Below are 9,520 nucleotides of genomic sequence, written 5' to 3'. Positions count from 1 at the left end.
GGGCAGAGCAGCAGCCATCAGGGAGGCCTACTATTGAAAAAAATAGCAGGTTGATTAATATTCATCGCACCATAAAATAAACAGCTTGGTGCTAGCTTCAGGTCCACTCAGTGATCATACTAAAACAAGCGAAGAAAAAACAGAGTAGGTGCTAGCTTGAACTAACAGGTTACAGTCTTAACGTAATCAGTATTGTAGAGACATATAGCAGAGAAACAGGGGCTCTCTCGGGTGGCCGTCTCCTGCAGCAGCTTCCCACGGCGACAGTGTCGGACTTTGTGGCTTGATGACAAACAATACCATAGAAGCAGAGCGCTGACTGGCTACAGAAGGCTGCAGAGATAATAACAAACACTAAAAAAATATCCTTGAGAAGAGCGGTTTACCGCTGGTCCGCTGCTTAGTCTGCGTATGCAAAAGTCGACTTCCACTGCTGCATTACCAAGTCGAGCAAAACTTACCAAAAACAACAATACTAATTTCTGAACAACAATATTCAGCGCGACGAAGAGAGAGAAGCAAAAGTCAGTTCAAAACAAAAATATTCCATCCATTGACAAAAACAGCCAAGCAAAACTCACCTCGCCACCAAAGCTTTCTCATCCAACGAATGCCAAAAAGGATTTCCACAGGGCAGCAGCAGAGCAAACAGAGAACAAGCAAAATTTCCGAACACCAGCTGCACAGGAGCACGTGCACTGTGACAGGGGAGCCGAACTGCAGGAGCAATTTTGCAATGTTGTGCTACCTCCTGAAATTAATCTAATCATATAACCCACAAGTATGTGTCCATGCTCACAACCATATAATATAACCTGGGAGATGCTCAGGGACATAAATTCATCCACATTACAAACACCAGAACAACATACAAGTCAAAGTTCAGCATAGTCGGTTGACTACAATCATGGCATAAGTAACCTAGTGGTCCATTACATTATTTGACGCAAGCAGAATGCATATTATGCCCTCTACATGTGGTTTCCGCCCTCTCCTCCTTTGTTTAACAGGATGCAATACTATTCTCCTATTGTGAACTGCAGGAGCTTCTCGAGTTTTTCATGGAATAAAAGCTCAATGACCTTCAGCTCCGGCAGGCCTGCCTCCGCTCATGGACTAGCCTTGGTATTTCCTTCCATGTCTTCGGTTTCAATGGTTTGAATTCCGTTACTGCACATATCACAAGCGATGTCAAAAAAAACTTGTACAAACTAATGTGTTATATCATAATGTATAGCACAATGGCATTCATATAATGGAGAAGAAACTTTTGCAAACGTGTTGACATGGCACAAGGGATGGAATGGATGACTGCATCTGTTTGCTAAATGTGGCAAAGATAGAAGGACGTGTTGCAAGCATACCTTCATAGCAGGCATCTAGTCGTTTGTCCTTGATGCTGCCCAGTTGCTGCTGCAGGCATCTAGGGAGCTTCTTTATAGCAGGGCAGCCTCTAATTTCAAGATAGCAGAGAGAACTGTATACTTGCGGCTCATTCGGCAGGGATGCCAGGGTACTGCATCTTTCAAGTTCAAGGAACTCCAGCGATGGGGGGGTGCTCTCCCGACAGACACTCCAGCGATGTCAACCCACTGCTGCCAATAATGCGCAGTGTCGTGAGGGGTGCAGGCAGACGGAGAGTCCCACCCAACATGCGAGCACAGTTCAATATTACTAGAGATTCGAGATGGGGAGGAAGTAAATGCTCTCTTGCAGTTGGTGTTGTTGCAGCTGGTGGCTCTGGCATGATAGGACTTCTGCTTATGGAGGTAGTGGCTTCTGGTTTCTGGAGCCCACCCAGCTGACATGATAGGACTTGAATGCTATTGCAGCCAGCAATAAATATGTCCTTTAAGGATGGAGGCAGATTTAAAACCGCTGGTAAGCTTCCACATTCAATTAAACTTAGCTCTTCTAGGCATGGACAAAAGTAATTCATGGGTGAGGATGGCAACTCTGATACAGCTGCAGGCATGATTTCCTCACTGCTAGAAGATACTTGGACAAACTCTGCCATGCCCTGTTGCTTGCTGAATATGGACTCAAGCTTAATGCACCCATAAATATCCATTTTCTTGAGAGATGCTGGGACGTTGAACATCTCTACTAAATTTGCACAATGATATAAATTAAGGGACTCCAGACCTGGCAGGTGTTGACTCCTTTTGGATGCTGATGGCTCAAGAGGAGCTTCCGCATATCCAGTCAGACTTCTGCAGCTACTAATCTCTAACCTCCTCAAGGATACCAAGCTTTGGAACACTTTCTCTGGCCAGTGGACGAGCACATCGCATCTACCAATTTCCAACTTTTCAAGGTGTACAAAATAGTCCCACGGCTCTAGTGCACCTGGTCCAAAGAATGAGTTGCAGCATCCTAACTCCACAACTGTAAGAGGGGATTTCTGGTTCCATTTCTCTTTGCTGTCCGCCAGTACAATTGAAGTGCATTCAGCCTCTGATGTTGTTTCTGTGTGTTCTAGCCTCAGTGTCAAATTGGTCAATGAAGACAAATACCTGTCTACACAGTGGAAGATCTCTTGCTTGCCATCTTCAATGTATAGTACACTGAGTTTTGGTGCTTCAGGTAAACCTATTACCTTTGGGCATTCCTCAATTGATAGTTTCTCAAGCTGAGGAAACAATATCAGTTCACCTTCAGTAGCAGCATCCCATCTCTGAAAACTATCCAAGCATTTCATAGTGAGCACCTTTAGGGCAGGAAAGGCTGAACGTACCAATCTATAACCACCTTCACTACATGGTTCTTGAAGCAATGGTGCTTCAGGTAAATTTATCAGCTTCGGGCATTCCTGAATTGATAGTTCCTCAAGACAAGGAAACATTATCTGTTCTCCTTGAGTCTCTTCGACTGCATCCCATCTTTGAAAGCTCTCCAAGTTTTCCATTTTGAACACCTTTAGGGCAGGAAACGCTGAGCGTACCAATGTATAACCACCTTCACCACAAGGTCCTTGCAACAATGGTGTTTCAGGTAATGCTACCAACTTTCCACAATTTCTAATAAACAACTTCTCAAGCACAGGAAATATAGTCTGTTCTTCATGCCTCTCATCGATTTCCCACCATCTTTCAAAACTCAACAAATGTTCTAGCATAAGCACCTTCAGTTTTGGAAAAGTGAAGATTGCACTGCATCTGAACAAAATTTGCAATCCTTCACAATGATAAAGATGGATCTCAACCATGTTTTGCAGCATACCCATGCACTCTCCTCCATAGGAATATATCTTCAGAACCTGCAGCCCACCATGAGGTTCGAACTTGTCAAGCACCTTGCTGTCGCCAACCTCAGTCCATCTTAATGTCAGTTCACGGAGATCCTTCTTGTTTCCAAGACTCGCCACTTTTGCCTCTGCTTTTTTAACATTCTCTACCCGTTGTAGCTCTAGCTGACCACCAAGGTTTGCCACTTTTGCTTCTGCTTTTTCAACATTCTCTACCTGGCATAGCTCTAGCTGACCACCAATGTTTAGACCATGCAGCTCTCCAACATCAGCGCAATCAGGGCCAGGAACTCCTGCTACAAAAACTGTGAGAGTCTGCAGCTTAGTGAGATTTTCAAGTCCTGGAGGCATGCTCTTCAACTTCCAGCATCCATGAGTGTAGAGGTGGCAGAGGGAAGTCATATACTTCATTTGCCTTGGAAGTCGTTCAAGATAAGGGCAGTTGGAAAGGTCCAACACTTGCAGGTTATATAGAATACTTATATCCTCAGGAAGTGCTTTCATACGACTTTCTGAGAGATCAAAGTACCTCAGGTGATGCAGATACTTTGGTTTGAGTAGAAATGATTCAGTTAACATACGGAGCTTCAAGGCATGCAAAGTGTTGTATTTTGATAGATGCTGCAATGGGCTGAACACATAACTATCGCATAGCAATGTTTGAATAGCAGGGGATCTTTCCTCCAAGGTAGCATTCAAAATACGGTCTGTTTCTTCACATGACAAGAACAAATGCCGAGCAGTATCTGGAAGCCACTCAATTTCACTTGGTTCCATAGTTGCAACAACACATTCCTTTCCCATAACAGACATTGCAATATCATGCATAAGATCATGGATTTTACATGTAATTCTCGAATAACCCTGCCAGCCTTTTTTACTTTCCTCTATCTCCACAAAAAACGACCTTGATGCCAAGTCATAAAAAATATGTTTTCCAACGGTTTCAAGACTATCTTCCTTGTGTTCTGGGATAAAGCCATTTGCGATCCATAGTTGGATTAGCTTCTCCACATCAATCTTGTAATCCTTGGGAAATACAGCACAGAGAGCAAAGCACTGCTTCATGTGCGATGGTAAGTCGTTGTAGCTAAGCTTGAGTATTGGCAAGATTCCAGTTTCCTCGGTGCAAATGCTGCTTCTAGATGCTATAGCCTTCCATTCTTTCACGATGGTCTTGGTACGAAGTACAGAACCCAATGCAGTTGCAGCTAATGGAGAGCCACAACATCTCTTCACAATCTTACCAACCATCTCGAGTAGCTCGGGAGGCTTTCCATTCTCTGAACTGAATGCTCTATCCACAATAATTTCCTTTATGAAGTGATCCTCCAAAGCATTGAGATTGTAGGCTGCCCTATCTGCATCCATAATTTCAGCAACTCGTTTATCACGAGTTGTTGTCAACGCTGCACTGCCCATGCCACCATGCTGAAGACATACCTTCAGCCTTTCCCACTTACGTAACTCTTTGTTGTCCCAAACATCATCCAATACAAGGAGATACCGCTGTCTGCTGACCAATTTTTGAAGTCTATCCAGTGGTGGTTTGTCTGTATCGACATTCTTATTGGGAGATGCTTCAACTATACTCTTGGCCAGGGAGTTCACATCAAATGTATCAGAGACACAGACCCAGAGCAGCAACTGGAAATGCTTCTGAATTTCAGGATCATTGTATATGAGTTGCGCTAATGTGGTCTTGCCAAGGCCCCCCATTCCAACAACGGGAACAACCGTGAAATCTGCATTGTCAGCTTGACCAAGTAGTGTAGCAACAATATTCTTCTTATCCTTGTCTCTGGATCTGCTGGCAATGTCTTGCAGGTCGGTGATAACAGAATCCGTCTGCCTCCACTGCTTGGGCACCGGCGGCTGTGGTCGGTACTTGAACCTAAAGGCATGCATCTCCGCTATAAGGACATCAATGGCCTTCAGAATCCGGCAAAGCTTGCGACCCATTTTGTAACGGAACACAATATGGTTGTGAGTAGGGAATAGCTTTATTACATCGAAGCCAAGCTCTCTGTAGTGCCCCTTCTTCCTGGCTTCACGGCGGAGTGCTTCGTACTTGAATTCATCGAAGACTTCATTTGCCTCATAGGCCACTGTCTTGAGCTCCTGGAGCCAGGCTTTGGCACCATCTCTATGCTCCGTTGCCTGCTCCTCGGCGTCAGTCATGACGTCAAGGATGGCTGGAAGCTTGCGCTTGAGAACCTTGTGCTGCTCCTCCATTCCCTCCATCACCTTGTACTCATCCAGGAGTGAGCTGGACGCCTTGCTCATTAGGATGGACACCAGTGGCCGGATGGCCATGGCGGCCACCAGCTCCGCCATTGGAACTGTCGGAAAAAACTCCACCACAGGTGAACTGCAGAAATTAATGAAGAAGAGAATGGTGTGAGCAAGACGTGTATAAGTAGAGCTTGGGGTCTGTTCTTGAACAAATTACAAGTCAAAATCCAATCTTGCAGCCATAGTTACCTTCACGAGCTCGCCCCTGATCAGCACCCAAGACCAGCAACGCAGCAGCAGCAGCAGCGAGGAAGACGTGGTCCTCACAGGCACGTCCGCACCAGCTCTAGCATTGTATCGGTGGTAGCAGCAGCAGCAGCAAATTCAGAGCCTTGTCGGTGCCGGCGACGCGGCGCAGAACCAGGAGGCGACTCCGGTGAAGTTATGGCGGCCAGCACCGAACGGATGCGTGGGCGGGGCTGTAGGCAGGCTCTAGTCCGACGAATGGGAGTATGGAGATTTTTGTGAGATCTTGAAGCTTTTGGATGCCTGAGTTGAGAAGAGAATGTTGTGAGCAGGACGAGTATAGTGCTTGAGCTCTGCAATACACAACGGTCGTATGTAGCCTGAGATCTGTTCGCGAACCAAACATGAGACAAAAAAAATATTTAATCTTGCCACTAGCGATGCAGGCTTTAATAAAGCAATCAAATGGCTACACCGAGGCGCCGACAGCCGCCTGAGACAGCGTGCACCGCCATTACAAAATGTCCGCTTGCAGCTAAGAAAATAATTTTGTTTCAGATACTACGTTTGGAGCATCATGTGAGCAGGCAAGAAGATAATTTTGTTTCAGATGCTACGTTTGATGCATCACGTGAGCAGGCAGATGCTTGTTGTCACCCAATACAAGGAAGAAAGTGTATAGTTTTTCAGTTACGTCAGTCATGACATTGGTTTTGTGCATTACAAGCGTGCTACCAACGGCATGCCATCAGCATCAGCAAGTTGACCTAAATCTGTTGTGCTCTAAATCATCAAGGCTCTAATATTTTCATCTTAATTATCATCAAGGCTCTCCATCCGCTTGGATTTCGTAACTATATTGTCTCTCTTTTTTTCACTCTGAAATGTATCAAAAATATTTTACCTGAATGTTTACAATCCACAACGGTTGTATACGGCCTGAGATCTGTTCTCGAGCCAATAATAACGAGAACAATGTTTAATCTTGCCATTAACGATGCACGCTCTAATAAAGTAATTGAATGGCCACACCGAGGCAGGTACAGACAGTCGTCTGAGACAGTGTGCACAGCCATTACAAAATGTCCACTAGCAGGTAGGAAGATAATTTTATTTCAGGTATGTTTGATGCATCACATGAGCAGCCACATGCTTGTCACCCAATACGAGGAATAAAGTGGTTCATTTTGCACTCTCGTCAGTCATGGCACTTGTTTTATGCGTTACAAGGTGTGGTACCAATACCATGCCATCAGGTGCAAGTTGATCCCACTTATTTGCAAGCTGTGCTGTAAATCTATTGAACCATTAGCTATCATTTGCAAGTTTCCTTTTGAGCTACCAATTATACAGACTAGAAGTAACAAAAGCTAAGATAAATTCTAACGGATACAGAAACATATTTGAACAAAGCAGAGATTTGGGGCAGGAAGTGAAGGGGAAGGGGAGCGAGAGAGTACCGACCTCAATGGTGTTGTAATGGCTGTGCACACTGTCATGGAGGGGTGCTCTTCAATGGTGTTGTTCCGCCGCCGCCACAATGGTCCCACAGATACCGGTGGTCTGGCCGGACTAAGGGTGGTGGTGGTGGCGGCTGGCCTCAGAGACCTCGGGAAAAAGGATGACAGAAGATTTATTTTTTAGGGAAAAAACAGAGAAAATGCAAACCGGCAAAGTGTAGGTGGGCTGGGCTTATGATTCGAGGGCCTAGAAAATTCATTATTGCAAGACAGTGAAAACCGGCATAAGGAGCCTTATGGAATACTTTTTATCAGCTTAACGAGATCAGCTTGACTAACCAAAATCAGATGAAGCCTAACTTTGTAACCATACAACTGAAGCAATACAAATAAAGACAAAGTGACTAAAACAATAGTGATGTTAGAAGATAAATTCCAGTGCCCTTTATTGATCACTGCCTATGGCCACATAAATGAGGTCAGGTACTCTGTCCGCTCCAACATGCCTATAGAAAGCACATTTGCTCTGATGCACATATGAAATGTGACAGTACAAAACAGAAGAAGGACCGAGATTATACAGATGATCAGATGATATAACTTACTTGGATATCGCTCCAGTACACCGAGCGGATGAACTTTCCAGGATCTTTCTCCTCAGACATCAAACAACCGTACAAACAGTTAGGATTAAATGTAGAACTTTAATCTGTTGACACATCAAACAAAATTAGAAACAGTTAGCAATAGCACTGATGAGATTACATGCAGTATCATTTTAATCGGAAAGAAATAGTCCTTACGAGATCAGACAGCGCCATACACAATGCCAAAGAAGCAAGGTGGTTGGCATTACCGATGCAGGTTTTAAATCAATCAAATGGCCAAACTGAGGCACCAACAGACATCCAATTGAAGGTAGGAAAATAGATTATGTATTTATTGCAAGTAGAGCACTACATTATGTAATTATGTCAGAACATCCAAAGCAGTTTTCCGAACGGATGCGTGGGTGGGGCTGTAGGCAGGCTCTAGTCCGACGAATGGGAGTTGGGAGATTTTTGTGAGGTCTTGAAGCTTTTGGATGCCTGAGCTGAGAAGAGAAATGTTGTGAGCGGGACGAGTATAGTGCTTGAGCTCTCCAATATACAACGGTCGTACGTAGCCTGAGATCTGTTCTCGATCAAATCACAGCAAAAATATTTAATTTTGCCATTAGCGATGCAGGCTTTAATAAAGTACTCAAAGTGGCCACACCGAGGCGATGACAGGCATTTGAGACAGCGTGCACTGCCATTACAAAAGGCCTACTTGCAGGCAGCAAGATAATTTGTTTCAGATACGTCTGGTGCATCACGTGAGCAGTGATATGCTTGTCACCCAATACAAGGGGAAAAAAGTGATTCGTTTTGTGCATTACAAGTCATTTTCGTCAGTCATGACACTGGGTTTACGGCCTTGACATTTGTTTTGTGTATTAAACTTGTATCAGGCGAGCAGTCACATGGTTTTCACCCAAGACGAGGAGGAAGAAAGTGATTAATTTTTCCAGTCCCGTCAGTCATGGCATTTGCTTTATGCGTTACAAACTTAAGTGCATCAGCACCCAGTTGCTATTGCAAGTGATCTCAGCATTTGCAAGACTGTGAGCTAGCATTTGCAAGTTTCGTCTTGAGCTAGCATTTGCAAGTTTCGTCTTGAGCTACGAACCAAATATACAGACATACAGACTTAGACTAGCTAGAATAGCAGCAAAAGGTAAAACAAATTCTAACAGAAGATGCAGTAACAGATTCGAACAGAGCCGGGATTTGGGGGAAGACAGCAAGTGATGGGGAAGGGGAACCTATCTTGAGCGGGAGCCGGGATGGGGGTCTTCGAGGCCGACGTCGCCGTTGTTGTTGCCCGCCGCTGCCGGCGCACTGGGTCCTGCTGACGACGGAGGTCGCCGCCACCATGGACGGAAGGAGGGAGGGAGGGACGGGCGGCGAGCAGCGGTGGTGGTGAGGTAGGAGACTCGCTGCGCCACTGCCAGCTGCCGCAGCAGGTGGCGGTCGGGCCGGCCGGCCAGCCTCGGTGACATCGGCGGCGAAGAGGAGATGCACACCGGCAGAGTCTGGGTGGGCCGGGCTTATGATTTGGGGGCCTCAGTAAATAGTTCCCGGGACACTTTATGTTGGGCTTAATCCCTCAAAAAAAATAATTATGTTGGGCTTAGGGCATCTCCAACGCCGACCCTAAGTCCGAAAGTGTTGGTCCTCAAAAAAAAAATCTGAAAGTGTTTGGCCATCCAACGCGGTCCTGTAGGCCGTCCGAACGCACTTTATCCCGC

At 45.4% G+C, this 9,520-nt stretch overlaps 1 pseudogene; it reads right to left on the bottom strand.

Moving 5' to 3' along the window:
* Window positions 1-819: 819 nt before the first annotated feature.
* Window positions 820-9,301, bottom strand: LOC123103057 (disease resistance protein RGA2-like; annotated as a pseudogene).
* Window positions 9,302-9,520: the final 219 nt, after the last annotated feature.

The sequence above is a fragment of the Triticum aestivum genome, chromosome 1B, assembly GCF_018294505.1.
Source record: "Triticum aestivum cultivar Chinese Spring chromosome 1B, IWGSC CS RefSeq v2.1, whole genome shotgun sequence".
Classification (NCBI taxonomy): Eukaryota; Viridiplantae; Streptophyta; class Magnoliopsida; order Poales; family Poaceae; genus Triticum; species Triticum aestivum.
This window is presented reverse-complemented; position numbering and strand designations above follow the sequence as displayed.